Here is a 27,828-nt window from a genome sequence, read left to right as displayed (position 1 = left end):
GACATCGCTTACATCACACGTTATGTCACTTCCACCCCCACGGATGCCACCAAAGGCACCTCTTCGTGGCTAAACACTTTAACTCCCCCTGTCACTGTGCCAAGGACATGCAAATCCTGGGTTCTCCTCCACTGCGAAACCCTCATCAACTGATGCCTGAACGAAGAACACCTCATCTTCCACCTTGGGACCCTCCAATCCATGTGATCAATGTGGAATTCACCAGTTTCTTCATTTACCCTCCCCCACCTTACCCCAGATCCAACCTTCCAACTCGGCACCACCACCTTGTACTGTCCTACCTGTCCATCTTCCTTCCCACAATCTGCTCCACCCTTCTCTTTGACCTATCACCTTCACCTCTACCTTCACTTACATACTGCATTCCCACCTACCTTCCCCCCAACCCCACCATCTTCCCATTTATCTCTCAGCCCCCTTGGGCCACAAGCCTCATTTCTGATAAAGGGCTTATGCTCAGAACTTTGATTCTCCTCCTCCCCAGATGCTGCCTGCCCAGTTGCAATTTTCTAGCACCACACTCTTCGGTTACAAACCAAACACAGGCAAATGGCACCATTTCAGTTTAGGAAACCTGGTCAGTATGGATGAGCTGGGCTGAAGGTTCTGTTTCCGTACTGTAGGACTCCATGACTAATCACTGTCTGGTTGTGTGCAGTGGAAGTGTATGTACAAATGTACATGGCTGTATACTTATGCAAATGTGGGTGATGGAGACATTTATGGAAGAAATTCAAGACTTGGGACCAAGGAAGCAAAATCCAAGGCCACCAATCACGGATTGATTAAAATCCAGGATACAGGAGAAGCCATAATTTGAGAACCATAGAATTCTTGGAGTGTTGTACGACTGGAGAAGGTTACAGAGATAAAATTATTGAATGGAATATCAAGGAAGGAGGATTTTCAGCCCACAGAGTGGCAAAATCACAGAGGAATTTCAACACAGAATTTGAATTTAAAGAACATTGGTACCAAGAATGTTTCTCACGAGTCTGTGGCAACAAACAATTTGGCAAAAAATTCCAGTCAGTTGCGGTAAGTATGACAAAACATGTGTACATGTGGATTTTTGTATTCTCAGAAGATCATTTTAATTACAAGGCTCATTGCAAATTTCAACATGTATTATGTTTTATTTCAATATAAAAATATTGGGCCAGGTTTTCTGAGGGGTGCAATCACAGTCAGATTTCTACTTCCTTTTCCCATTAAGATACAAGACACACATTCTTGGCAGGAAATTATAATCACAGCTCCTTTAGAAATGCAAACCTTATCTTAAATTCAATTGTGATCTTGCAGTGCAGGATAATTGTGGAACGAGTAATCAAACCAGGCTCCTTAATTCACAGCAGAAGTTACCCCATCCGATGACTTAAATGTCCAGCAGCATAGACAGCCACATTGACAGCTCCTGTGAAAGGTAAGCTAGGTGTACGGTCTTGGAGCATAGGGGTACATCGCTACCTCCAGCCAGGGAGCCCAGGTTCAAATCCTACCTTCCCCAGAGATGTATCATAAAATCCCTGGATTGATTGATTAAAATAATTGTAAGTGCAGGCAGCATCCGAGGAGCAGGAAAATCAACGTTTCTGGCAAAATTTCTTTAAAATCCAAACTGTGTTGGTCTGAATGTGGTTCGGAGTCCATATGGGATCAGTTGGTTCCATTGGCAGGCACTGAGGAAGGAGATGTGGCTGTGGTAGCAAGTCTGTTTCAGGTTGTGGCTGAAGAGCTTCAGGGCAGCGGAGAAGACTAGCGGAGTACAGTGAGAGAGAGACTCACTGAGGTTCCTGTAAAGAGAGGAGGAGAACTTCTTCAAGGTGGGCATCCTTGGAAGAGGATTCACAGTAAGATTAAAATCAGCTAGGCGAAAATGAGTACCGCAGATGCTGGAGATCAGAGTCAAGATTAGATGCTGCCTGACCTGCTGTTCTTTTCCAGCTCCACTCTAATCTTGACTCTGATCTCCAGCATCTGCAGTACTCATTTTCACCTAAAATAATTATAAGGTAAGTGTGGAGTTAGGGTGTCAAATGAATCCAATGCCATGTAGGTAGGATACCTGAATGCCAGGTGGGAAAGGTGCCAGAGTGCAAGGTGGGTATGATGCCAGATACATTGGGGGTGGGGCAGGACAAGGTGGGTAGGAGGCATAGGATCGACAGAGAGAGTGTTGGGATGCAGTGTCCTGCAAGGTGGAGGGGAATTGTCATTTCTGGCAGCAGATATGGGAGTCAGGTATAGTGGTAGGGAAGAGTGGATTTTTAGATCATGAAGTGGATAGATGGATGTTGGGTCCCGTGATGGGTTGGGTTTGAGAATGGCCTGATCAGGAGAGGTCAGGTGATTGATTGGGTTTAAGGAATCTCTGGGAGGAGTATTTAAGGGTATTGACTGGTGTGTTGAAGGTTCAGTTTAATGGTTACCAGGGAGTTATACTAGGTTTATCACCTTCTAACTTCTCCTGGGTAGCTATTAACTCACCTTCAGAGGAATCTTCCAAATTGTCAAATTTAAATGGATACTTTTGAAGGGTGTCGCATGAGGGGAATTTTTTTAAAAGATTCATTTGTGGGACTTGGACATTGCTGGCTGGCCAGCATTGATAGCCCATCCCTATTTGACCTAGACCCACTGCAATCTACCTGCTGTGGGTTACCCAGTAGGGAGGGAATTCCAGGATTTTGACCCAAAGACTGTGAAGGAACGGCAATCTATTTCCAAGTCAGGGTGGTAGTGTTTCCAAGTATCTGCTGCCCTTATCCTTCCAGGTGGAAGTGGTTATGGGTTTGGAAGGTGCAGTCTAAGGATCTTTGGTGAATTTCTGCAGAGCATCTTGTAGATAGTACACACTGCTGCTACTGAGAGCCACTAGTGGAGAGATTGAATGTTTGTAGATGTGGTGCAAATCAAGAAGGTTGCTTTGTTCTTGAGTGTTGTTGGAGCTGCACCCATCCAGACAAATGGGGAGTATTCCATCACACTCCTGACCTGTGCCTTGTAGATAGTGGATAGACTTTGGGGTGTCAGGAGGTGAGTTACTCACCACCATATCCCTAGTCTCTGACCTGCTCTTGTAGCCATTGTGTTTATGTGGTGAGTCCAGTTGAGTTTCTGGTCAATGCTAACCCTAAGGAGGTTGACAGTGGGGGTTCAGTGATTGTAATACTGTTGAATGTCAAGGAACATGGTTTGAGTGTCTCTTATTGTCAAGGGTCATTGTCTGGCACTTGTATGGCGTGAATGTTACTTGCCAGTTGTCGGCCAAAGCCTGGATTTTGTCCAGATCTTTGAGCACAGACTGCTTCAGTATCTGAGGAGTTGCAAATGGTGCTGAACATTGTGCAATCATTGGTGAACATCCTCACTTCTGACCTTATGACAGAGGGAAGGTCATTGATGAAGCAGCTGAAGATTGTTGGGCCGAGGACACTACCCTGAGGGACTCCTACAGAGATGTCCTGGAGCTGAGATAACTGACCCTCCATCATCACAACCACCTTCCTTTGTGCCAGATATGACTCTAACTAGCGGAGTGTTTACCCCCGGTACCCATTGATTCCAGTTTTGCCAGGGCTCCTTGATGCCATACTCGGTCAAATGTTGTCTTGATGTCAAGGGCTGTCACTCTCACCTCACCTCTGGAATTGAGCCCTTTTGTCCATGTGTGAACCAAGGTTGTAATGAGATCAGGAGCTGAGTGACCCTGGCAAAACCAAACTAGGCTTCACTGAGCAGGTTGTTGCTTAGCAGATGCTGTTTGATGGCACTGTTAATGACCCCTTACATCACTTTACCGATGAAGGAGAGTAGACTGATTGGGTGGTAATTGGCCTGGTTGGATTTGTCCTGTTTTTTGTATATAGGACACACCTGGGCAATTTTCGACATTGTCGGGTCAATGCCAGAGGGTGGCACAGTGGCTCAGTGGTTAACACTGCTGCCTTACAGCACCAGGATCCCAGGTTCGATTCCAGCCTCGGGTGACTGTCTGTGTGGAGTTTGTACATTCTCCCCGTGCCTGCGTGGGTTTCCTCTGGGTGCTACGGTTTCCTCCCACAATCCAAAAAATGTGCAGGTTAGGTGAATTGGCCATTCTAAATTGCCCATAGTATTAGGTGCATCAGTCAGAAGGAAATAGGTCTGGGTGGGTTGCTCTTCGGTGGGTCAGTGCGGACTGGTTGGACCCAAGGGCCTGTTTCCACACTGTAGGGAATGTAATCTAATCTGATCTAAAAAAAAAGATGCAACTCATTTCATGCTTCTATCCTGCATAATTTCTTGGAATAAATATGTCAACTTTTTTTTAAGGATAAAACTTGAAGTACAGTATAATTTGAAGAAACTCCAAATTGCCCTGATATAAAACTTTTATTTCCATATTTAAATTATTTGTATGTCACAAATTGAATTTCTCTTACAAAGGGTTTGCACAGACCTGATGGATTGAATCTGTTGATTCCATAATCCTATGCAGTGCTCCTCCTGATGATAACACATTAATTATGATTTCTATATGATATTCTAAAATCAATGAAATAGTTTTAGAATATTGTCAGACTGGTTGATAAAATAACATATTTCTGCAGAAAAAAATATTGAAAAAGTTATGTTTTGATTTCAATTTAATATAGTTGTAATGCTAATCAATGACAAGGTCATTAGTACATTTGCTGACCAAATTCAGATTTTTTTATTTGTTCATGAGATTTGTTTATTCGTGGCAAGATCAACACGTATCGCCTATCCTTAATTGTCCTTTAAAAGATGCTTGTGTTTCACCTTTGCGGTTCATGTGATATAGTTACACTCACATTGCTGTTTGGGAGGGAGTTCCAGGATTAAGCAGCAAAATATAATCAGAATTGTATGCGTCTGAACCTGCTGGCGGTGCTGGCAAAGGAGCATTCATGGGTTGCCGCAGTGCATCTTGGAGATGATAAATACATCTGCCACTATACACTAATGCTAGAATGAAAATGGAAGGTGGTTGATCCAGTCCTGAATCAAGTGGGTTGCTCTGTCTTGAAGAGTGTCGAGTTTTCTGTATGTTGTTGGTATCATCCAGGCAAGTGGAGGCGATTCTATCACATTTGTATCTTCTCGTGTACAGAAACCCAAGTGATGACCTATAGCAGAAAGCACCATGATTAACTGTAATTGTAATATAAGGGATGTCAATAGCCTCATCTACACACTAGCTAAAGTAAAAGGAATAGAGTTTCATCACACCCATCCATCTGTTAATCAAATGTGGTGGATCATTCACTCTTTATAGAATATACGTTCTTGTTAGTTGATTATGGAAGGTATCTCAGACAAATACTAAAAAAGAGTTTGTGCTCCAATCCATTTGATTAATACTGGACATTGAAGATTAAAATGTACCATTATCTTATTAGTCATTCAAAAAAATGGTCTTTTGCAATCTTTGGGCACCCTGAAGGCTTCATATCAAATGAAATGGTTTTAAAGTATGGTCATTGTAACATTGTTTGCACACGCAACAATATGTTATTTGGCAAGGTTGGATGAAAGATAAATCTTGGCCACACACTGGTGAGACCTTCGCTGCTGTCAGAGAGTCATAGAGATGTACAGCATGGAAACAGACCCTTCGGTCCAACCCGTCCATGCCGACCAGATATCCCAACCCAATCTAGTCCCATCTGCCAGCACTCGGCCCATATCCCCCCAAACCCTTCCTATTCATATACCCATCCAAATGTCTCTTAAATGTTGCAATTGTACCAGCTTCCACCACTTCCTCTGGCAGCTCATTCCATACCCGTACCACCCTCTGTGTGAAAAGGTTGCCCCATAGGTCTCTTTTATATCTTTCCCCTCTCACCCTAAACCTATGCCCTCTAGTTCTGGACTCCCCGACCCCAGAGAAAAGACTTTGCCCATTTACCACATCCATGCCCCTCATAATTTTGTAAATCTCTATAAGGTCACCCCTCAGCCTCCGACGGTCCAGGGAAAACAGCTCCAGCCTGTTCAACCTCTCCCTGTAGCTCAAATCCTCAACCCTGGCACATTCCTTGTAACTCTTTTCTGAACCCTTTCAAGTTTCACAACATCTGTCCAATAGGAAGGAGACCAGAATTGCATGCAATATTCCAACAGTGGCCTAACCAATGTCCTGTACAGCCGCAACATGACCTCCTCGCTCCTGTACTCAATACTCTGACCAATAAAAGAAAGCATACCAAACGCCTTCTTCACTATCTTATCGACCTGCAACTCCACTTTCAAGGAGCTATGAACCTGCACTCCAAGGTCTTTTTGTTCAGCAACACTCCCTAGGACCTTACTATTAAGTGTATACGTCCTGCTATGATTTGCTTTCCCAAAATGCTGCACATCGCATTTATGTGAATTAAATTCCATCTGCCACTTCTCAGCCCATTGGCCCATCTGGTCCAGATCCTGTTGTAATATGAGGTAACCCTCTTCGCTGTCCACTACACCTCCAGTTTTGGTGTCATCTGCAAACTTACTAACTGTACCTCTTATGCTCGCATCCAAATCATTTATGTAAACGACAAAAAGTAAAGGACCCAGCAGCGATCCTTGTGGCACTCCACTGGTCACAGGCCTACAGTCTGAAAAACAACCCTCCACCACCACCTTCTACCTTTGAGCCAGTTCTGTATCCAATTGGCTAGTTCTCCCTGTATTCCATGAGATCTAACCTTGCTAATCAGTCTCCCATGGGGAACCTTGTTGAACGCCTTACTGAAGTCCATATAGGTTACATCTACCGCTCTGTCCTCATCAATCCTCTTTGGTACTTCTTCAAAAAACTCAATCAAGTTTGTTAGACATGATTTCCCATGCACAAAGCCATGTTGACTATCCCTAATCAGTCCTTGCCTTTCCAAATTCATGTACATCCTGTCCCTCAGGATTCCATCCAACAACTTACCCACCACCAAGGTCAGGCTCACTGTTCTATTGTTCCCTGGCTTGTCCTTAACACCCTTCTTAAACAGTGGCACCACATTAGCCAATCTCCAGTCTTCCGGCACCTCACCTGTGACTATCGATGATACAAATATCTCAGCAAGAGGCCCAGCTGTGGGATCTTTTATGTCCAACCCCAAGGGACAAAGGGGGCCTCACTTAAACACCTTATCCAAAAGGCAAAACTTCCAACTGTGCATAGCTCCCTCAGTGCCAATGTGGATTCTAGCTCAGGAAGCAACTACCTGGTTGGAGACCCAAACCCACAACCTCCTTGAAGTAAGAGGGTTCGACACTGAGTCCATCCATAAAGGCTCTGCCGCTTTGTTTGACTCATTACAAAATAAGATGACACTTATTTAAAACTGAGATGTGAATGATTTCATCTCTCAGGAGAGCATATATCTGGAATTCTCTAACACAGGGAGTATTTAAAAACAAGATAGAGAGATTTTTGAAGTGACATTCTTGATGAAGGGCTGATGCACATAATTTCCACTCTCCTGCTCCTCGGATGCTGTTGCACTTTTCCAGTGCCACACTTTTCAACTTCGGAAATTGAGTAAAAGGGTATGATGACCTGTCATGAAGGAGCAGTTAAGGCTTGGGGCAAATCAGCCATGAACTTGTTGAATAGCAGTCAGGTCATCTAGTCAGGTCATTCTGCTCCAGCATGCACTTTATACTTGTAGTCTTTACATTGTCTCTCGATATTCTTCATCACAAAATGAACATCTTCTCTGTGTTCAACCTCATTTATTACTTGTACATCCATTTCACTAACTTTTCTATATTCTTTTGGAGTCTTAACACTATCCCCTTCACAGTTCACAATGTAAACATCCCTTGCAAGTACATCCCTTGCATTCTTGTAACTCCTTTTGCCACCTCAGGACATCCCAGAGCACCTTGCAATCACTGAAGTATGTTTGAAGTGTGATCACTGTAGGAAACGTGGACAATTTGCACACAGCAAGTTCCCATAACCAGCCATATGATACTTACCTTGGGTCTTGTGTTTTAATTGCATTGCTTTGGGATGGAGGCCCCTCTTCGAAATGGCAGCACTGGACCTTTCATTTTGTTTTGATTTATCATTGTCACGTACCCAGTTACAGTGAAAAATTCAGTTTTGTGTGCAGTACAGGCAGACCACACCATACAAAGTGCATGGACAGAGCACAGAATACAATGGTATGGCTGTAGAGAAGGTCCAGAAGGAGCAAGATCAACATCAATTAAAAGATTTGAGAGTTCCATTCAGAACTCTAATAATAACGAAGAAGAAGCCATTCTTGAATCCACGGGTTTGTGTGTTTAGGCTTTTGTATCTTCTACCTGATGGAAGAGATTATGACTGAAGTAGGAGGGGTCTTTGATTATGTTGGCTGCCTTTCCGAGGAGTATAAATAGAGGAAGGTTGACTTGTGTGATGGACTAGTCTGTGTTTACAAAACTCTGTAATTTCTTACAATCCTGGTTGGAGCAGTTGCCATACCAAGCTATGATGCAAGCGGATAGAATGCTTTCTGTGATGCATTTGTAAAATAGAGCCTTTATAGACATGGATGGAGGTTTGCTCACTGAGCTGGAAGGTTCATTTTCTGATGTTTCGTCACCATACTAGGTAACATCTTCAGTGAGCCTCTGGATGAAGCATTGCTGATGATTCCTGCTTTCTATTTATATGTTTGGGTTTCTTTGGGTTGGTGACGTAATTTCCTGTGGTGATGTCATCTCCTATTCTTTTTCTTGGGGGTGGTAAATCGGATCCAAGTCAATGTGTTTTTGATAGATTTCCGGTTGGAATGCCATGCTTCTAGGAATTTTCGTGTGTGTCTCTGGCTTGTCCTAGGATGGATGTGTTGTCCAGTCGAAGTGGTGTGCTTCCTCATCTGTATCTAGGATACTAGTGGGAGAGGGTCATGTTGTTTTGTGGCTAGTTGATGTTCATGCATCCTGGAGGCTAATTTTCTGCCCGTTTGTCCGATGTAGTATTTGTTACAGTTCTTGCACGGTATTTTGTAAATGTCTGTATAGTGTCTTTCAAGTTCATTAGCTGCTGTTTTAGTGTGTTGGTGGGTTTGTGGGCTACCATGATACCAAGGGGTCTGAGTAGTCTGGCAGTCATTTCCAAGATGCCTTTGATGTAGGGGAGAGTGGCTCGGGTTTCTGGACGTGTTTTGTCTGCTTGTTTGGGTTTGTTGCTGAGAAATCTGCGGACTGTGTTCATTGGGTACCCGTTCTTTTTGAAAACACTGTATAGTTGATTTTCCTCTGCTCTGCGGACATGCTAAATTAGCCTCCTGAGGAAGTGGAGGTGTTGCTGTGCTTTCTTGACTGTCACATCAACACGAGTGGACCAGGACAGATTGTCGGTGATCGTCACTCCTAGGAATTTGATGGTGTCGATGATCTCCACCTCAGCACCATTCATGTAGACAAGGGCATGCCCTCCACCTTGCTTCCTGTAGTCAATGACCAGCTCTTTTGTTTTTGCTGAAAGTGAAGGAAAGACTTGGTAACAAGGTTAACATTTTATTCATGAGACTCCAACAATGAGGCACTCCCCTAGCACTGTGCTGGGATTGTCAATCTGGATTACAATATAGCACGAAAAGAGACCCATTTGTATTTATTGTTGGAGGACTTATCTTCCCTTAACCTGTGATAGCATGTTCCTCAGTTGTTTACCAGCCTAAGCACTCGGGATGCATACTGAATTGTGGATGCTATAAATATAGTGTTTCCCTTCAAAGTGGTTTTGTTCTTCTGTAAGCAACCAATTCAACAGCTGAAAATGATTAATCTGCTCACTCTGTACCCAATGCGTTCAGCGGATTTAAATTCTAACATAAACAATTTGCTTATTAAATGTTAATCTTCCAACCACATTTTATACATGTTCTAAAGTAAGCCAAGGCAAACTGTTCCTATCCCTTGATAGTACGTATCCACAGAAACTACAATCTCTGTGACAGTCACGCAATACAGGTTTGTTTTTATGTCGTGTGCAACCAGGGAGTTAATAAATCATGTTAATACTGCTTTCCTTATTAAAGAACGTGTCTTGTTTTCCAAAAGCTTTGTTACCCGAACTGTAAAGCCTGAGGTTCAATTACAGTTCATGGAAGAGGACGTCTTGTTCCCTGAGACTTCAATAACAACATGCCCTTATTGAACTATTACACACTGACACAGCACTTCACACCCTCTTCCACTTAAACGGGGTGAGACTCGAAACTGAGTTTAAGAAGCGGCTAAGTCGCTCGCTCCTGCATGTTTAAAACTTGTGTTTATTTCTGGGACTTCACATTATCAGCGAACTAAGCTTTCTTTAAAAAAAAGTGTAAAATACGTGTTTGTGGCCTGCTTATCTTCAACTCGTGGTTGTTTTAAGAAATGATCCCTGCATCAAGAGAAGTAAAACTTGAATTCTCCACTATTAGATAGAACTGAGAGAGAAACAGAGGGAGAGTGTGGGACCCACAGATGCGGTGCACAATGTCCAGGCTCCACACTAGTAATAAAGTCGCTGTTGTGATTGTTCATTTCAATCCCTCCACCCTTCCCCACCCCAATGGGTTATAATCTTGTAAAAAATATACTCATGGTGTCGCATTTCTGCTCGTTTTTTTGTGCACCCTGGCAAGACGATTTGTCCGTGTAAATACCGAATAGATCAGATTATTGCTACATTGGTTGTATCTCGACTGTGTGTGTTTACATTTGATGCTTGTTACACGCCAGTCTAATGCTTGATTCTGATCAAGCAAATAAAAGTTTGCAGCCGTTTGCTCTGTTTCATAACTCATGTCAGTGGTAAAATGTTACATAACAACCAGTTATCTCAAAGTGAGGCCTTTTGTGCTATAAGTGTAAACAAGAGGGCAATGTTCCTCAAGTTTTGCAAGGTCTCTATTAAAGAACCCGCGATGAACTCGCTCCAGCTGCTGCGTTGCATTTTTTTGAGTTAGAAGCCTCTCTATCTTAAAAAGGCAATGTCAAATCTTCCTGGAGAAGGGGATTTGATAGAGGTGTTTCAAATCAATGAAGGGTTTTCACAGAGTAATATGGAGGAATTGTTTTCACTAGGAAGATTCGATAATCAGAGATTATTGATTTAAACTAATCAATGAAAGAACTGAGTCTGAATTTTTCTTCAAGCAAACGAGTTGTTGTGATCTAGAATACGTTCCCTCAAAGGGCAGTTTCAAGTGGAAGCAGCTTTAACCTTGACATTCAAATTCGATAAAGAAGGGTTCAGTGGTGCAGTGACTTGATTTGATTTGATTTGTTTTTGTCATATATTGTGAGATACAGTGAAAAGTATCATCTTGCATGCTAACCAGACAAATCATGGTTAGAGACAAAAAGACTGCAGATGCTCGAATCCAAGGTAGACAAGCAGGAGGCTGGAAGAACACAGCAAGCCAGGCAGCATCAGGAGGTGGGGAAGTCAACATTTCATGTGTAGCACTTCTTCCATTTTGAAGAAGTTCTCTGCCAGTCCTGAAGAAGGGTTATACCCGAAACGTTGACTTCTCCACCACCGAATTCTGCCTGGCTTGCTGTGTTCTTCCAACCTCCAGCTTGTCAACCAGACAAGTTATACCTTACATGCGCCTATCAGGGTAACAGAACAGAATGCAGAATATAAAAACAGAAAAACCTGTGGATGCTGTAAATCAGAGACAAAAAGAGAAATTGCTGGGAAAGCTCAGCAAGTCTGGCAGCAGCTGCAGAGAGAATCCAAGATAGGATAAACAAACAAAGTCTCTTCCCTGGGGTCAGGGAGTCCAGATCTAGAGGGCATAGGTTTAGGGTGAGAGGAGAAAGATATAAAAGAGACCTAAGAAGCAACTTTTTCACGCAGAGGGTGGTACATGTATGTAATGAGCTGCCAGAGGAAGTGGTGGAGGCTGGTACAATTGCAACATTTAAAAGGCATCTGGATGAGTATATGAATCAGAAAGATTTAGAGGGATAAGAGGCAGGTGCTGGCAGGTGGGACTAGATTGGGTTGGCATGGACGAGTTGGACCGAAGGGTCTGTTTCTGTGCTGTACATCTCTATGAATCTATGACCCTTCTTCAGAATGCAGAATACAGTGTTACAGCGACAGAGAAGGTGCAGAAAAAGATCAGCTCTATAATAAGTCAGGGCCATTCATAAGTCTGATAACAATGTAGTGTCCTTCCCCTTGTACCAGGAGGCCTGGGTTCAAGTCCCACCTGTTCCAGAGGTGTGGATTAACATTTCTGAACAGGTTGATTAGAAAATAAGTCAAATTCGATAAGGGAGAGCTTTTATGGTGCAGTGGTAGTGTCCCAGGCCTGGGTGCAAGGCCCAACTACATCAGAGTGTTCAGTAACATTTCTAAACGTTGATTAGAAAAGATCTCAAATTCAATATGTAAATAAGGGAAGAAAATTTAGATTAGATTAGATTCCCTACAGTATGGAAACAGGCCTTTGGCCCAACCAATCCTCTGAAGAGTAACCCACCCAGACCCATTTCCCTCTGACTATTGCACCTAACACTATGGGCAATTCACCTGACTGGCACATCTTTGGACTGTGGGAGGAAACCGGAGTACCCAGAGGAAACCCACACAGACACGGGGAGAATGTGCAAACTCCAACCAGACAGTCGCCCAAGGCTGGAATCAAACCTGGGACCCTGGTGCTGTGAGGCAGCAGTGCTAACCACTGAGCCACTGTGCCACCCATTTACTAGACTACAGGTTAGTGGGCCTAATTAGGAGGCTAATTAAAAGAGCCAGACAGACATAATTGGCCAATGGCCTCCCTTTCCCTGGTGTATGATTGTACAATTCCAGGATGGGGTCACATTCCCTGAGGCAAAGCGTAAATAAATCTGAAGCTGCATCATGTTGGAGCTGATCCACCAGGAACACACCTGGAGCAAACATCTGGAGCTCCAGCAACTTTGGGTGGAAGTTGGGGAGCTGGAGTCTGAGCAACACATTTCTCGACATCAAAGAAAGGGAAAGTTACCTGGACACTTTGCTCCAGGAGGCAGCCATGCACCTCAGATTAGGTTATTCAGTCTTGGCCTGTGATCTGGAACAGAAGGATGTGATAGTTTGTGAATCATGTATGGGGACCAAAGAGGCATTTCCCGAGCTTCTATCCTTTAGTTGACCAACAGGTCCTTGCAAGCTGTGTGAGAAAGAATGGGGATTGCAAGGAGGATGAGTGAATTGACCACGGTACCTTAGTACATTCAAGTGGAGGGAGGAAACGGCAATCTAGTGGACAGTAAAATTAGGGAATGAAATACTGTTCTCTGCAGCAATGAGCGTGAGTTCTGAAGACTGTGTTGCCTACCTGGTAGCAGGATTAGAGACATCTCCTCAGGGCTGCTGTGGAACTAAAAAGTAGTACCTGCAAGGTAGTAAATAATCTTAGGATTACTCATTGAGCCATAGGAAAGAGGCACAGAGTAAATACAATCAAGGAATTAAATGTGTGACTTAAAAAGATTGATCTGGGTGAAATGTGGCATATTAGCACTATTACTGGAGTCGAAGGAAACTGTTCCGGTCAAATGTACTTCATTTGAACTGTGCTGGGACCAATGTGATGGCAAATCAAATAACTCAGGCTGAAGAGAGCAATTTAAACCAGTTGGATGAGGTGTGGTTTGGAAGGCAGTTACATGAGCTTACAAAGCAAAAGGATATGTTGGCATTGAAGGGCAACTGTTTTGATAATGATACCCACAGTAGGACAGGAAGGAACAGAGTATATAAGCATTAAGAAAATCTGCAAATAGTGCCAAAGGAAAAAAATGATAAAAACACAAAATCAATGGCTCTTTACTTAAATTCATGTAGTGTTTGGAATGAAATAAATGAATTGACAGCAAAAAGTAGAGGTTAATGGGTAAGATCTTATATGGAGAGATGGATTCAAGGAGTTCCAAGTTCAGAACTAAATATTCAGGAATATATGATTTTTTAAATGGACAGGTAGGAAGGGAAGGGATTTCGGCTAATGTTTTTAATACAAGCTGGAATAAGTACAATAGCAAGAAATGATCTTGGATTGGATCTTAGATTCCATATGAGTGGAGATTTTAAAAAAATCAATAAGGGAGGAAGATGCTGATGGGTGTATTATTTAGACCCCTAACAGTAGCTGTTATGTGAGATGGCAAACAAATCAAGCATGTAAAAATTGCAGTACATTAGTTATGGGTGACTTCATTCTTCATGTGGATTATGAAAATCAAATTGGCAGGTGTAGCTATGAGGAAGAACTGAGAGTGTATTCGGGACAGTTTTCTAGAACAATATGTTATGGATCCAACCAGTCAACGATTAGGCTATTTTGGACCTGGTAATGTGTAATAAGACAAGTTTAATAAATGATTTCTGAAGAATAAGATCCTCTAGGGAACAGTGAACATAATATAGTGGAATCTAATGCCCTGGGGAACCAGACAATTGCAGTGGAGTTGAATAAATACTTTGTATCAGCGTTCACAGAGCACACTAATTCCAAAAATACTAAATATTCAAAGTAATCAGGTGCAAAAGGAGGAAATGAAATAAACACAAGAGCTATAATTAGAGAAGGCATAGTAGAGAAACTAATGAGGTTAAAGAGTCATAGAGTCATAAAGATGTACAGCACAGAAACAGACCCTTCAGTCCAACTTGTCCATGCCGACCAGATATCTTATACTAATCTAGTCCCACAGGCTAGCACTCAGCCCATATCCCTCCAAACCCTTCCTATTCATATACCTATCCAGATGCCTTTTAAATGTTGCAATCATACTAGCCTGCATCACTTCCTCTGGCAGCTCATTCCATATAAGTATCACCCTCTGTGTGAAAAAGTTGCCCCTTAGGTCTCTTTTATATCTTTCCCCTCTCACTCGAAACCTATAACCTCTAGTTCTGGACTCCCTCACCCCAAGGAAGAGACTTTGTCTATTTATCCTATCCATGCCCCTCATGATTTTATAAACCATAATATGGTCACCCCTCAGCCTCTGATGCTCCAGGGAAAACAGCTCTAGCCTATTCAATCTCTCCCAATAGCTCAAATCCCCCAGTCCTGACAACATTCGTGTAAATCTTTTCTGAACCCTTTCAAGTTTCACAACATCCTTCCAATAGGAAGGAGACCAGAATTGCACACAATGTTCCAAAAGCAGCCTAGCCAATGTCCTGGACAGCCGCAACATGACCTCCCAACTCCTGTACTCAATACTCTGACCAATAAAGGAAAGCATATCAAATGCCTTCTTCACTATCCTATCTACCTGCGACTCCACTTTCAAGGAGCTATGAACCTGCACTCCAAGGTCTCTTTGTTCAGCAATACACCCTGGGATCTTATCATTAAGTGTATAAGTCCTGCTATGATTTGCTTTCCCAAAATGCAGCACTTCGCATTTATCTAAATTAAACTCCACCTGCCACTTCTCAGCCCATTGGCCCATCTGGTCCAGATCCTGTTGTAATCTGAGGTAACCTTCTTTGCTGTCCACTACACCTCCAATTTTGGTGTCATCTGCAAACTTACTAACTATACCTCCTATGCTCACAGCCAAAGCATTTACATAAAGGCTGGACCTGATGGGATGTATCCCAGGATTTTAAAGAAAGTAGTTATAGGGTGCACTTATAGTAATCTTCCAAGTATCCTTAGATTCTGGAAGTGTTCCAGAGGATTGGAAAACTGTCAATGTAATACCCTTGTTCGAAAAGAGACAAATTAAAAGTAGGTAACTATTGAGCAGATAGCTAACATTGTCATTGGGAAAAACACTAATATATAAAACCCAACAGCAGCACATTGACCCTGTTCTGCCATTCAATAAGATAACAGCTGATCTGATCATCCTCAATATTTTATCACTTCATGGGATATGGATATCATTGTCTGGGCTGGTATTTGTTGGCCATTCCTAGTTTCCCTTGGGAAAGTGATGGTGAGCTGTCTTCTTGACCTGTTGCAGTCATGTGCTGTAGGTCAACCCACATTGACCTTAGAGAGGAAATTCCAGGGTTCTCTCCCCATGACATTGAAGGAACAGTGATATATTTCAAGTCAAGGTGGTGAATGGCTTTGAGGGGGAACTTGCAGGTGGTGGTGTTGTTTTAGATTAGATTCCCTACAGTGTGGAAACAGGCCCTTCGGCCCAACAAGTCCACACCGACCCTCTGAAGAGTAACCCACCCAGTCCCATTTCCCTCTGAGTAATACACCTAACACTACGGGCAATTTAGCGTAGCCTGACCTGCACATCTTTGGACTGTGGGAGGAAACCGGAGCACCCAGAGGAAACCCACGCATACACAGGGAGAGTGTGCAAACTCCACACAGACAGTTGCCCGAGGCTGGAATTGAACCTGGGACACTGGTGCTGTGATCCCATCTATCTGCTGCCCTTGTCATTGTAGATGGAAGCGGTCATAGTTTTGTAAGGTACTGTCTAAGGATCTTTTGTGAACTTCTGCAGTACATTTTGTAGATGGTAGACACTGCTACTAATGACTATCAGTGGTGGATGGAGTGGATGTTTGTGAATGTGTTGCCAATCAAGTAGGCTGCTTTGTCCTGGATGGTGTCAAGTTCCACTTTCCTACATTTTCCCCATAACCCTTGATTCCCTTACTAATTAAAAATGTCTTTCTCAGCCTTGAATATACTTAATGATGCTATAGCCATAAATCCACTGCCATCTCTGTGTTAAAAGGGCAACCCCTTAATCTGAGATTATTGCCCTCTGGTCCTAGACTTCCCCATATTTACACTGACAAGTCTCTAGGAATTAATCTGTTTAAATTAGGCCACCTTTCATTCTTCTAAACTCCAAAGAGTACAGGCCCAACCTACTCAACCTCTCATCCAAACCTGGTATCGACCTCATGAACTTTCTCTGGACTGCCTCCAATGCCAGTATATCTTTCCTAAGACATCCTGCCCAAAATTGTTCAGTATTCCAGCTGTGCTGTGATGAATATTTTATATATTTTTTAAAAGGCGTCCCTATTTTAATGCTGTATTCCCTTTGAAATAAATGCCAACATTCCATTTGCCTTCCCTATTATCTGCTGAACTTGTATGCGAAATTATTATGGTTTATGCACAAGGGCTCCCAAATCTCTCAGTGCTGTAGTTTTCTGCATTCTTTCTCAATTTAAATAATATTCAGATCCTCTATTCTTCCTGCCAAGTGCATAATCTCACATTTTGCCACATTATATTCCATTTCCAAGTTTTTGACCACTCACTTAACCTCTCCATATTCCTCTGTAAACACTTTCTGTCGTCCTCAAAATTTGCCTTTTTGTGTCATCTGCAAAGCTGCCAATCATACATTCACCTTTCCCATTCAAGTATTTAATACATTGTATAAATAATTATAACCTCAATGCTGATCCCTGCAGCATTCCACAAGTTGCAGATTGTCATCCTGAAAATGATCCACTTATCCCAACTCTCTGTATTCTATTGCTTAACCATTCCACTATCCATAATGATGTAGTGCCCATGGGCTTTTATCTTATTAAGTAGCCTTACATGCTGTACTTTATCAAATGCCTTTTTGTGAATTCAAACATTCTACAGCAACTGGATCCCCCATATCTATGCTGTTTATTACTATTTCAAAGAACTCTAATAAATTAATAAATAACTATGAGAAAGTGAGGACTGCGCTGAAAAATGTGTTGCTGGAAAAGCACAGCAGGTCAGGCAGCATCCAAGGAGCACGAGAATCGACGTTTCGGGCATAAGCCCTTCTTCAGGAATGAGGAGGTTTTGCCAAGCAGGCTAAGATAAAAGTAGGGAGGAGGGACTTGGGGGAGGGGTGTTGGGAATGCAATAGGTGGAAGGAGGTTAAGGTGAGGGTGATAGGCCGGAGAGGGGGTGGGGGCGGAGAGGTCGGGAAGAAGATTGCAGGTCAAGAAGGCAGTGCTGAGTCCGAGGGCTAGGACTGAGATAAGGTGGGGGGAGGGGAAATGAGAAAGCTGGAGAAATCTGAGTTCATCCCTTGTGGTTGGAGGGCTCCTAGGCGGAAGATGAGTTGCTCTTCCTCCAGGCGTCATGTTGCCATGGTCTGGCGATGGAGGAGGCCAAGGACCTGCATGTGCTTGGTGGAGTGGGAGGGGAGTTAAAGTGTTCAGCCATGGGGTGGTTGGGTTGGTTGGTGCAGGTGTCCCAGAGGTGTTCTCTGAAACGTTCCGTAAGTAGGCGACCTGTCTCCCCAATGTAGAGGAGGCCACATCGGGTGCAGTGGATGCAGCAAATGATGTGTGTGGAGGTGCAGGTGAATTTTTGACAGATATGGAAGGATCCCATGGGGCTTTGGAGGGAAATGAGGGGGGAGGTGTGGGCACAAGTTTTGCATTTCTTGCGGTTGCAGGGGAAGTTGCCGGGAGTGGAGGTTGGGTGAGTGGGGGGTTGTGGACCTGACGAGGGAGTCGTGGAGGGAGTGGTCTCTCCGGAACACTGATAGGGGTGGGGAGGGAAATATATCCTTGGTGATGGGGTCTGTTTGGAGGTGGCGGAAATGACGAAGGATGATATGATGTATCTGGAGATTGGTGGGGTGGTAGGTGAGGACCAGTGGGGTTCTGTCCTGGTGGCGATTGGAGGAGAGGGGTTCAAGGGCGCAAGAGCGGGAAGTGGAGGTGATGCAGTGGAGAGCATCGTCAACCACGTCGGGGGGGAAATTGCGGTCTTTGAAGAAGGAGGCCATCTGGGTTGTTCGTTATTGGAATTGGTCCTCCTGGGAGCAGATGCGGCGGAGGCGAAGAAATTGGGAATATGGGATGGCATTTTTACATGGGGCAGGGTGGGAAGGGGTGTAATCTAGATAGCTGTGGGAGTCAGTCGGTTTATAGTATACGTCCGTGTTGAGTCGGTTGGCTGAGATAGAGATAGAGAGATCTAGGAAGGGGAGGGAGGAGTCTGAGACGGTCCAGGTAAATTTGAGGTCGGGGTGGAAGGTGTTTAAATAAAGATAATTACAAAGGACTGAGAGCAAAGCCAGCTGGAGTGGACTGGGAAAGGACTTCAGCAGCAAAGATGATTGAAGAAAAATCACAGATAGTCATAGTCATAGAGATGTACAGCATGGAAACAGACCCTTCGGTCCAACCTGTCCATGCCGACCAGATATCCCAACCCAATCTAGTCCCACCTGCCAGCACCTGGCCCACATCCCTCCAAACACTTCCCAATCATATACCCATCCAGATGCCTTTTAAATGTTGCAATTGTACCAGCCTCCACCACTTCCTCTGGCAGCTCATTCCATACCCGTACCACCCTCTGTGTGAAAAAGTTGCTTCTTGGGTCTTCTTTATATCTTTCCCCTCTCACCCTAAACCTATGCCCTCTAGTTCTGGACTCCCCCACCCCAGGGAAAAGACTTTGTCTATTTATCCTATCCATGCCCCTCATGATTTTATAAACGTCTATAAGGTCACCCCTCAGCCTCTGACGCTTCAAATGTATGAATTGATGAAGGGGCAAATGGAGGAAATGAAATAAATACTATAACAATCACTAAAGAAAAACTGCTAAGGAAACTAATGGGACAAAAGCTCAATAAGTCAAATATTAATGTTATTAAACAACATTGTAATGAAAACATAGACAGCACATTTATCGGTAATTGAAAGCAAGCCAATAAATTGATGAGATAAAATCTGTAGCAAAATACATTATCTGGGAGATTTGGCAATCCTTAGAAAATCAAGTAAATAATCTCACCACTTAGTCACATTAAATCCTTAGATAATATATAAGACCAAGCCTATATTAGGGGTAACAAAAAACTATTGAAAGACTGGAAAGATGCAGCACGTTGGGATTTGGGGTCCTTGTGCATGTATCACAAAAAGCTAGCACACATGTTCAATGGATAACGGGGAAAGCAAATGGGATGTCAGCCTTTTTACCAAAAGAGAAAGTGAGGACTGCAGATATTGGAGAGTCAGAATCAAAAAGTGTGGTGCTGGAAAAGCACAGCAGGTCAGGCATCATCCGAGGAGCAGCAGAATCAATATTTCGGGCATATGCCTGAAATGTCAATTCTCCTGCTCCATGGATGCTGCCTGACCTGCTGTCCTTTTCCAGCAACACACTTTTTGACTTTTTACCAAAGGAATGGAGCATAAAAATAGGGAGGCCTTACTAAAACTATTCAAAACTATATATTCATCAGACCATGCCTGGTATGTGGGAGCAGTTTTGGTCACCATATCTCAGGCATGATATATTGAGAATATATTTTATGGTCGATGCTATAATGGCTAGATTGGTTTTAAACAACAAAAAACAAATTTACTGAACAGACCTTTGAATACTCATGATACAGAACTGGGACTGCTCTGCCGACGTCTTTGAAGAATTTGAGATCCTTGTTACCAAATCAGAAGTGCAGAACCAGCGATAAGAAAGAAGTTCGTTCAAGTCAACGGGATGAGATGAAGAAATACATTCAAGTTGTAAAAATCATATTCATTTCTGGTTCCCTAATGCTGTACCTAAGTTGGTGCAAGAGTTGTGAGGGTGAATTGCTGAAGTCTGCCGAAGTCTTATATATTAAGTAACAATTTACTGTGACTAGGCAGTTAGTTTTCAATGATTGGAACGCATATTAATGATTTGATTTTCTAAGGATTGCCAAATCTCCCAGGTAATATATTTCACGTCAGATCTTATCTCCCTCATTTGTTGACTTGCTTTCAATTGCTAATGAATGTGTTGTCCATTATATGGTTAATTAATAACTTAGTTCTGTACAACTGATATGTTCAGCTTTCTGCATCTTCCCTCCCAATCTCTGCAACATCTTCTGGCCTTCCAAAACCTCCACAGTCCAATTCTGGTTTCTATTGCATCCCCAATTTCTTTTGCACCTCCATTTGTTTGCTTTGGTATCTCTCATGGAAACGAGGCCAGTTCTCAGTCCTTTGGATTGATAAGGTTGCTGCAATTTCCAGCTCTGCAGCCTGACCCATTGACACTCTGCCTCTGCCCATCTACTGCTGAAACCTTCTTGACACAATTATTGTATTCCATGCAGTCTCCTGACTAACCTCCCACATTACACCCCCTGTAAACATCACATCTAAAACACAAACTGCTTGTGTTTTAACGTAAATGCTATTCGACCCAGTCCTGCGTATACTGACTTGGCATTAAGTATCTCATTCTTGTTTTCAAATTCCTTCATGGCCTTGTCCCTCCCTTTCTCTCTGAAACTTCATTTAACCCTATGACCCTCAGAATTTTCTGCACTCCACCAATTCTGGCCTCTTATGTATCCCTGGTTGTCTTTGCTCCAAAATGTGTACTACAACTTGTTAGTTGGGCTTGCAATGTGGTGTATTTCCATGCACTTGAGGTACGTAGCTTAATATATAGAGCCCTGTTCTTTCCAGCCAAAAAGAACACATACAGACACTGCACCAGTTCTTTTTTATTCATTTCATGGGATATGAGCATTGTTGACTGGGCCAGTGTTTGGTAACCATCCCTCATTGCCCTTGAGAAGGTAATGATGAGCTGCCTTTTTGAACCTTTGCAGTCCATGTCAATGCCATTAAGGAGGGAATTCCAGGATTTTGTACCAACAACACTAAAGGAATGGCAACATTTTCTAAGTCAGTATGGTGAGTGGCTTGGAGGGGAACTTGCAGGTGGTGGTATTCCCATGTAAATTCTGCCCTTGTCCTTTTGAATGGTAGTGGGACCATAGCTTTGGAAAGTGCTATCTAAAGATCTTTGGTGATCTTCAGCACTGTAAATGATACACACAGCTGCTACTGAGTGACAGTGGAGTGGGGGAAGAATGCTTTGTAGCTATAGTGCCAATCAAGTGGGCTGCTTTGGCCTGGATGCTCTCAAGCTTCTTGAGTATTGTTGGAGCTACACTCACCCAGGTCAATGGGGAGTATTCTGTCACACTTCTGACTTGTGCTTTGTAGATAGTGGAGACACTTTGGAGATGATTTACTCGATGCAGTATTCCTAGCCTCTAATTTGCTCTTGTAGCCATTGTGTTTATATGGCTAGTCCAGTTCAGTTTTTGGTCAATCATAAACCCCAGGAATGTTAACAGTGTGGAAATCAGTCATGGTTAGGCCATTGAATGTCAAAGGCTGGTGGTTAGATTGTCTCTTATTGGAGACTCTCATTGCTTGGCATTTGTGTGGCATGAATGTTAACTACCACTTGTCAGCCCAAACCTGGATATTATCTAAGTCTTGATTCATTTGGACATTGTAGTGATAGGATTAAAAAAGGTATCTTCAAACCAGATCATTAAAGGTTAATCATGAAGGGTTAATTGGACAAGACAGCGCGCGATTGAAATAAAGTAGAAAAGTATGTGGGAAACAAGTCGAATGCAAAAGCAGTTTGTTTTGCCTGAGGACTACACTGTTGTGTGAATTGTCCTGCCTGGCTGTCACACAAAGACACCTGGAGGTGTTGTATTTTAATGTAATCGAATGTCTGGGAAAGTATTTAAAGTACTATGGACCTCAAATGGACCCAACATGCTGATATCAAGTGGGCACAGTGTGGAGGAGAGCGAGTACAGCTCGCCCAGTCAAGCCCAGCTTAGATGAGAGTGGAAAGTGAGGTCTGCAGATGCTGGAGATCAGAGATGGAAATGTGTTGCTGGAAAAGGGCTGAAGAAGGGCTAATGCCCGAAACGTCGATTCTCCTGTCATTCCTTCCTGAAGAAGGGCTAATGCCCGAAACGTCGATTCTCCTGTTCCCTAGATGCTGCCTGACCTGCTGCGCTTTTCCAGCAACACATTTCCATCTTAGATGAGAGTGGGCCCAGCACAGACCTCGAGAGAGGACTTACTTACATTTCTGGGGTGAGTAAAGGACCTGGTATCAGAATTGGCAGCTGATACATCAGCAGAGGTGGTGTCGATGAGTTTGTGGGTCCAGTGTAGATGGCAACGAAGCATTGGAGGAGGGATGGTAGCAGAGGTGTCATTGATGGTGATAAGCTGTCTCAAGACTGATGGACTCTCTTCAAGCTATATCTTTCTCTTTTTTTATCTTTATTCTTAAATTATTCAAAATGGGGCAAAATCTTGGCAACAAGTGAAAGCTTTTCACTGTATTTTGTTGTATTCTTACTTTAAAATACACATAACAATAAAGCATTCATTCACTCGGAATAGTATTAATATCAGAGACTTTGCCCTATTCAGGGGACTCCACTTTGGAACAGGTTTACAATATTGTCAGGAACTCTGAGTTCTCCAGACCAGCCATTACAAAAAGGGGTCACCAATGGGCAGGAGGCAGTGAGACTCATTAAACATTTCTAAAGTAAGCTAATAGATTCACTTATTTGTTTGTGTATGTCTCTAATTTATTTTAAGTAGATTAAGCTAATAAACTTGCTTTATATAAAAGCACAGCGACCTTCTTGTAATCGTTTTATTCAGACCTAAAAGAACCTGTTAGGTACTTCCAGCCTAATAAGACAGACATGGACTACTTCAGTATCTGAGGAATTGCGAATGATGCTGAACATTGTTCAATTCCCTCTTCTGACCTTACGATGGCAGATAGGTCAGTAAAGAAGCAGCTGAAGATGGTTAGGCTTAGGACACTATCCTGGGGAACTGCTGCAGAGATATCCTGGAGCTGAGATGACTGACCTCCAACAATCAAACCACCTTCCTATGTGCGAGGTATGACTTCAACCAGTGAATAGTTTCCCCTGTTATAAATTGATAAAATAGATGAGGACAATTCACCAGCTCATTTCTCAGGGCAGCATATTGACCAATGCAAGTTAATCTGTCTAGTTTACGATTTAAACAAACCCTGGCAGTTATCTGTCAATCAGCATTAATGGATGTATTGTTTATGAAACATCTATACCAATCAAAGTCCATTTGCCAATCAATCAATTCTCCCCCTCTCCTACAGTACAAATGCTAGTTTTCCTGTTGGAAGTGTTATTGTTGGGAATTTTCCTGATGAATGCCAAGATGAAACGCTTTGACTAAATGTATCTCATTTTAGGAATATGGAGATATTGCAGGGTTGTCTGTCCACAGAATGTTATAAGAATAGAGAAGGATCAGGCCTTGGGGGAATTTGGAAGCAAGGAATAGAATTTTAGAAGTAAGGTATTGCTTAACTAAAAGCCAGAGAGAGAGAAAAAAAAACGCTTGCTGGGTTAAATTGTCTACTTCTGCTCCTTTCTTTTATTCTCATGTAAGGTCATGCACAGCATTAATGTTTGAATTGGAGCTGGTGTGAGGTAGAACACTGACGCCAGAACATTGGATAATGTTTAGATTATGCAAAGGAGAATGTTGGAGGCTGGCCAGAAGCATATTGAAATAGTCAAATCTGGAGGCAACAAAACCTTATTGAAGATGAACAGAGATAGAGACAGGCAATATTAAGGTGACAGAAATCAACAGTCTTATTGATCATGAGGATACTTGGTCCAGACCATGAACCTTGGAATACACTCCCCGAATCTTTCCCTTCAAAACACAATTCTTTCAGCAAGCTTTGATCGCTTTTCCCATTGTCTGTACCTGCATCAAGTATTGTTTGAAAGCCCTCTGGTGAATCACATTATATATATTTTAGTACATTGAAGGTGCCAAATAACAGAATCCCAAGTCCCTTTTTTTACTGGCAGCATCTGCAAGGAAGCCAGGACTTCATTTCCCATCCCAGATAAATGTGGTGGGGAACTTTGTTTACTGACAGCAAGAGAGGAATTCACGTTGGGCATTCTGATGGCTCTAAGGGCAAAACAAGAGGTTAGTCGATCCATGACAGAGCAATTACCAGAAATACATTGTGCCCTTGTTGGAGGTGAGAGAAATGTGATTGTCAGCAATTCTTCAATCTCACTCAGATCCCAGGTGACCTTGCTTGGATGGGAAGGATTCAAGTCAGCTCAATCAGGAGAGTGTCTCTGACACAGTGTTATAATCATGGCCTGCCTTCTAACAAATTCAAATAACCCTGGATTTAGGAATGGGTCAACATGTGCTCAATGGAAGCTGCAGCTCACTATACTTTTGTACTTTCCAAATACATTTAATACTTTTTCAGATCTTGAAAACAACCTATCACAACGCACAGAAATTACAACTGGTCTGTGTCCACATCAATTCCTCCCAGGCTAACATATCTCACCCTATCAATATAAGCTGATATTCCTCTCTCTCTCATGTTGTATTGAAACTCTGGATTTAAAAGGTGTATGATATCCTGTGTTTTTTTATGAAAGGTTGTAGAAGAGGAGCAGGGCAATCCATTCCAAAACCAGTAAACAGATTGTGACGACTTAGGGTTCTTTTTAAAGTTGGGATAGAAGCAGCTTGAATGGGTGGGGGCAAGCTCCCAATGAACCAGGTTTTGTTTTAATTTTAGTTTTCAGTAGCAGTTACTGGGTTCTTGAAGCTGGGTTTGCAGGCAGCAGTACATATCTCCCTGCCACGCTCTGTCAGGATTTTCTCTTGATGTTTTTCCTCATGTGACATAATCTATTTAACTGAATTTGTCTTTGCCAAGGGTGTGTTTATGGGAAGTTACTATATTGGAACAGTTTATGTTTAGCAATTAAATAATCTATTATTCTGTTAAGTTTTCCAATAGTTTCAAACTTCATTTTTTTGTATTGTTACTATAATGTATGAATAAAATATGTTTTGCTTCAAGACTGGTAGTTTGACCAATAGAATCGCATCTGGAATGTAAAACCTGGCACTTGCCTTTGAAACAAGAAAAACTTGGGGTCTAGGCTATCTTCTTCTTATATTTTGAGAGGGTTTGGCCTGGACCATAACAAACTGGGGGTTCTTGTCAGCATCAAAATCTCTAATTCTAGATTGGGTTTAGGATTGTTGGTCTCAAAGGCAGTGAGAAGTGAGTGTTGGTGTTGGTGTTGTTCTTATTTTGGGTGTTGCATTTAGTTGGTTTAAGATATGCTTTGCGTAAGAACGGCTTTTTCAGTCATTAAGAGTTTTCTGGGGGTGGACAGAATCACTTCAGGAGTTTTACAGAAAGTGAGCAAGGCAAAGCATTTGGAATTGCCAAACAAGCTGAAGATGCCTGTGTCTGCGAGGAAAGGGGAGATAATTGTGGCAATCACGCAGCATTTACATTTGCCAGAAATGCCATCGGAATCTTAGGAAATGGCTAAAATATAATTGCAAATGAGGCAGCTTGAACACAAAAAGGAAATGAAACAAATTGAATTACCTTTAAAAGCAGTGGAAAAAGAAAAAGAAAGGAAAGCGCTAGCCGAAGAAAGGGAGAAAGAGAGAGAAGAATGGGATAAAAGAAAAGAAGAAAGTGAGAGTGTTTGAACTTCAGAGGTTGGAACTGAAAACTCAAAGTTGTCTTAAAATGGCGGAGGTAGAGATGTAAGGTATAAGTAGTGATAAGGACACTGATGGAGAGCAATCCTATCGGAGCCATAGGCTGATAGAGTTTGGTTTAAATATGTCCAGGCGTTGCCTAAGTTTGACAAGAAGGATGTAGAAGCTTTTTTCATTTCATTTGAGAAAGAAGCTAAACAAATGAAATGGCCAATGACTATGTGGATATTTTTGATCCAAACAAAGTTGGTAGGTGGGGCTAGTGAGATTAGATTAGGTTAGATTACCTACAGTGTGGAAACAGGCCCTTCGGCCCAACCAGTCCACACCAACCCTCCAAAGAGTAACTATTTGCATCACTGTCAGAGGAGTATGAAGAGGTTGAATAAAGCTAACTTAAGTGAATATGATCTAGTACCAGAAGTCTACAGACACCATTTTAGGAATTTAAGAAGTAGGACTGTATAAGGATGTGGTTTTACTGGACATGTCATATATGTCAGGTAATTGGAAAATCTCAGGCAGTGATGAAACTAGCACCATTAATACCCATTCCTGCATTTGAAGACCCTTTTATAAGAGTCTTAATTGATTGCTTAGGACCCTTACCTAAAGCAAAAAGTGGGAATCAGTATTTGTTGACCATAATGGATACATCTACTAGATTACAAGAGGCCATTCCATTTTGCAGTATCACAGCTAAAAGGATTGTAGAAGAGTTACTCAGATATTTTATTGGATACGGACTATCCACAGAGATACAGTCAAAGGGTGGTATTTTACACCAAAATTATTCAAGGAATTTATGGATAGCTTAAGAATAAAACAATTCAAACCCACTGATACCATAGAATCAAAGTTTTAAGACCATGTTGAGAGCTTATGGTCAAGACTATCCAGAGGATTAGGATAAGGGAGTTCCATTTTACTTCCTGCATTTAGCGATGCATCTAATGCATCAATTAATTTCAGTCCATTTGAAATAGAGCATGAGGCAAGAGGACCACTGAAATAATTTAGGGGACGTTCATGAGTCAGAGTTCAGAGACCACACATTTGGACTATGTGTTAAATGTACATAACAAGTTTGATGTAGCTAACTCAGGAGTGATATCAGACACAATTTGACAATGTTGCTTGAGGTGAAATTAGGGCAAACCAAATCATGACCATCCATGATGAAGTGATGAAAGTGGATGATGCCTAAAAGGCCAATGTTGGAAGTGTGCGTAAGAGAATTGTAAGGACGAAAGAAGTTACAATAGGGGTGAGGGGTAGTCAGTAGAAGGAAGTTGAATGCAATGCCTGAGGTTTGTTTTCTACATTCAAAGCATTTCCGGGAAACCAAGGCATTTTCAACAAAAACAACGTTCGAAAGAAAAGTCATACTGCACTCGAAACGTTAATTATATTTCTCCCTCCACAGTAGCCAGACCTGCGGA

General features: G+C 42.4%; 1 long non-coding RNA gene across 2 annotated transcripts; it reads right to left on the bottom strand.

Moving 5' to 3' along the window:
* Positions 1-4,183: 4,183 nt before the first annotated feature.
* LOC122563173 (uncharacterized) lies at positions 4,184-27,558 on the bottom strand. Of its 2 annotated transcripts, XR_015759943.1 has the most exons (4): positions 20,350-27,558; positions 13,350-13,406; positions 13,017-13,082; positions 4,184-5,156 (listed from the first exon to the last, which is right to left on the bottom strand). It is a non-coding gene; the product is annotated as an uncharacterized LOC122563173 (long non-coding RNA). The 2 variants fall into 2 exon arrangements; XR_006315505.2 differs by lacking the exon at positions 20,350-27,558 and having other exon boundaries at positions 4,185-5,156; positions 13,350-13,527.
* Between the last annotated feature and the right edge of the window lie 270 nt (positions 27,559-27,828).

Source organism: Chiloscyllium plagiosum, unplaced genomic scaffold (genome assembly GCF_037043375.1).
Source record: "Chiloscyllium plagiosum isolate Xiang-an unplaced genomic scaffold, Cpla_swu_hap1 HiC_scaffold_2, whole genome shotgun sequence".
Classification (NCBI taxonomy): domain Eukaryota; kingdom Metazoa; phylum Chordata; class Chondrichthyes; order Orectolobiformes; family Hemiscylliidae; genus Chiloscyllium; species Chiloscyllium plagiosum.
Note: the sequence above shows the minus strand (reverse complement) of the source record. Positions and strands in the feature narration are given on the sequence as shown.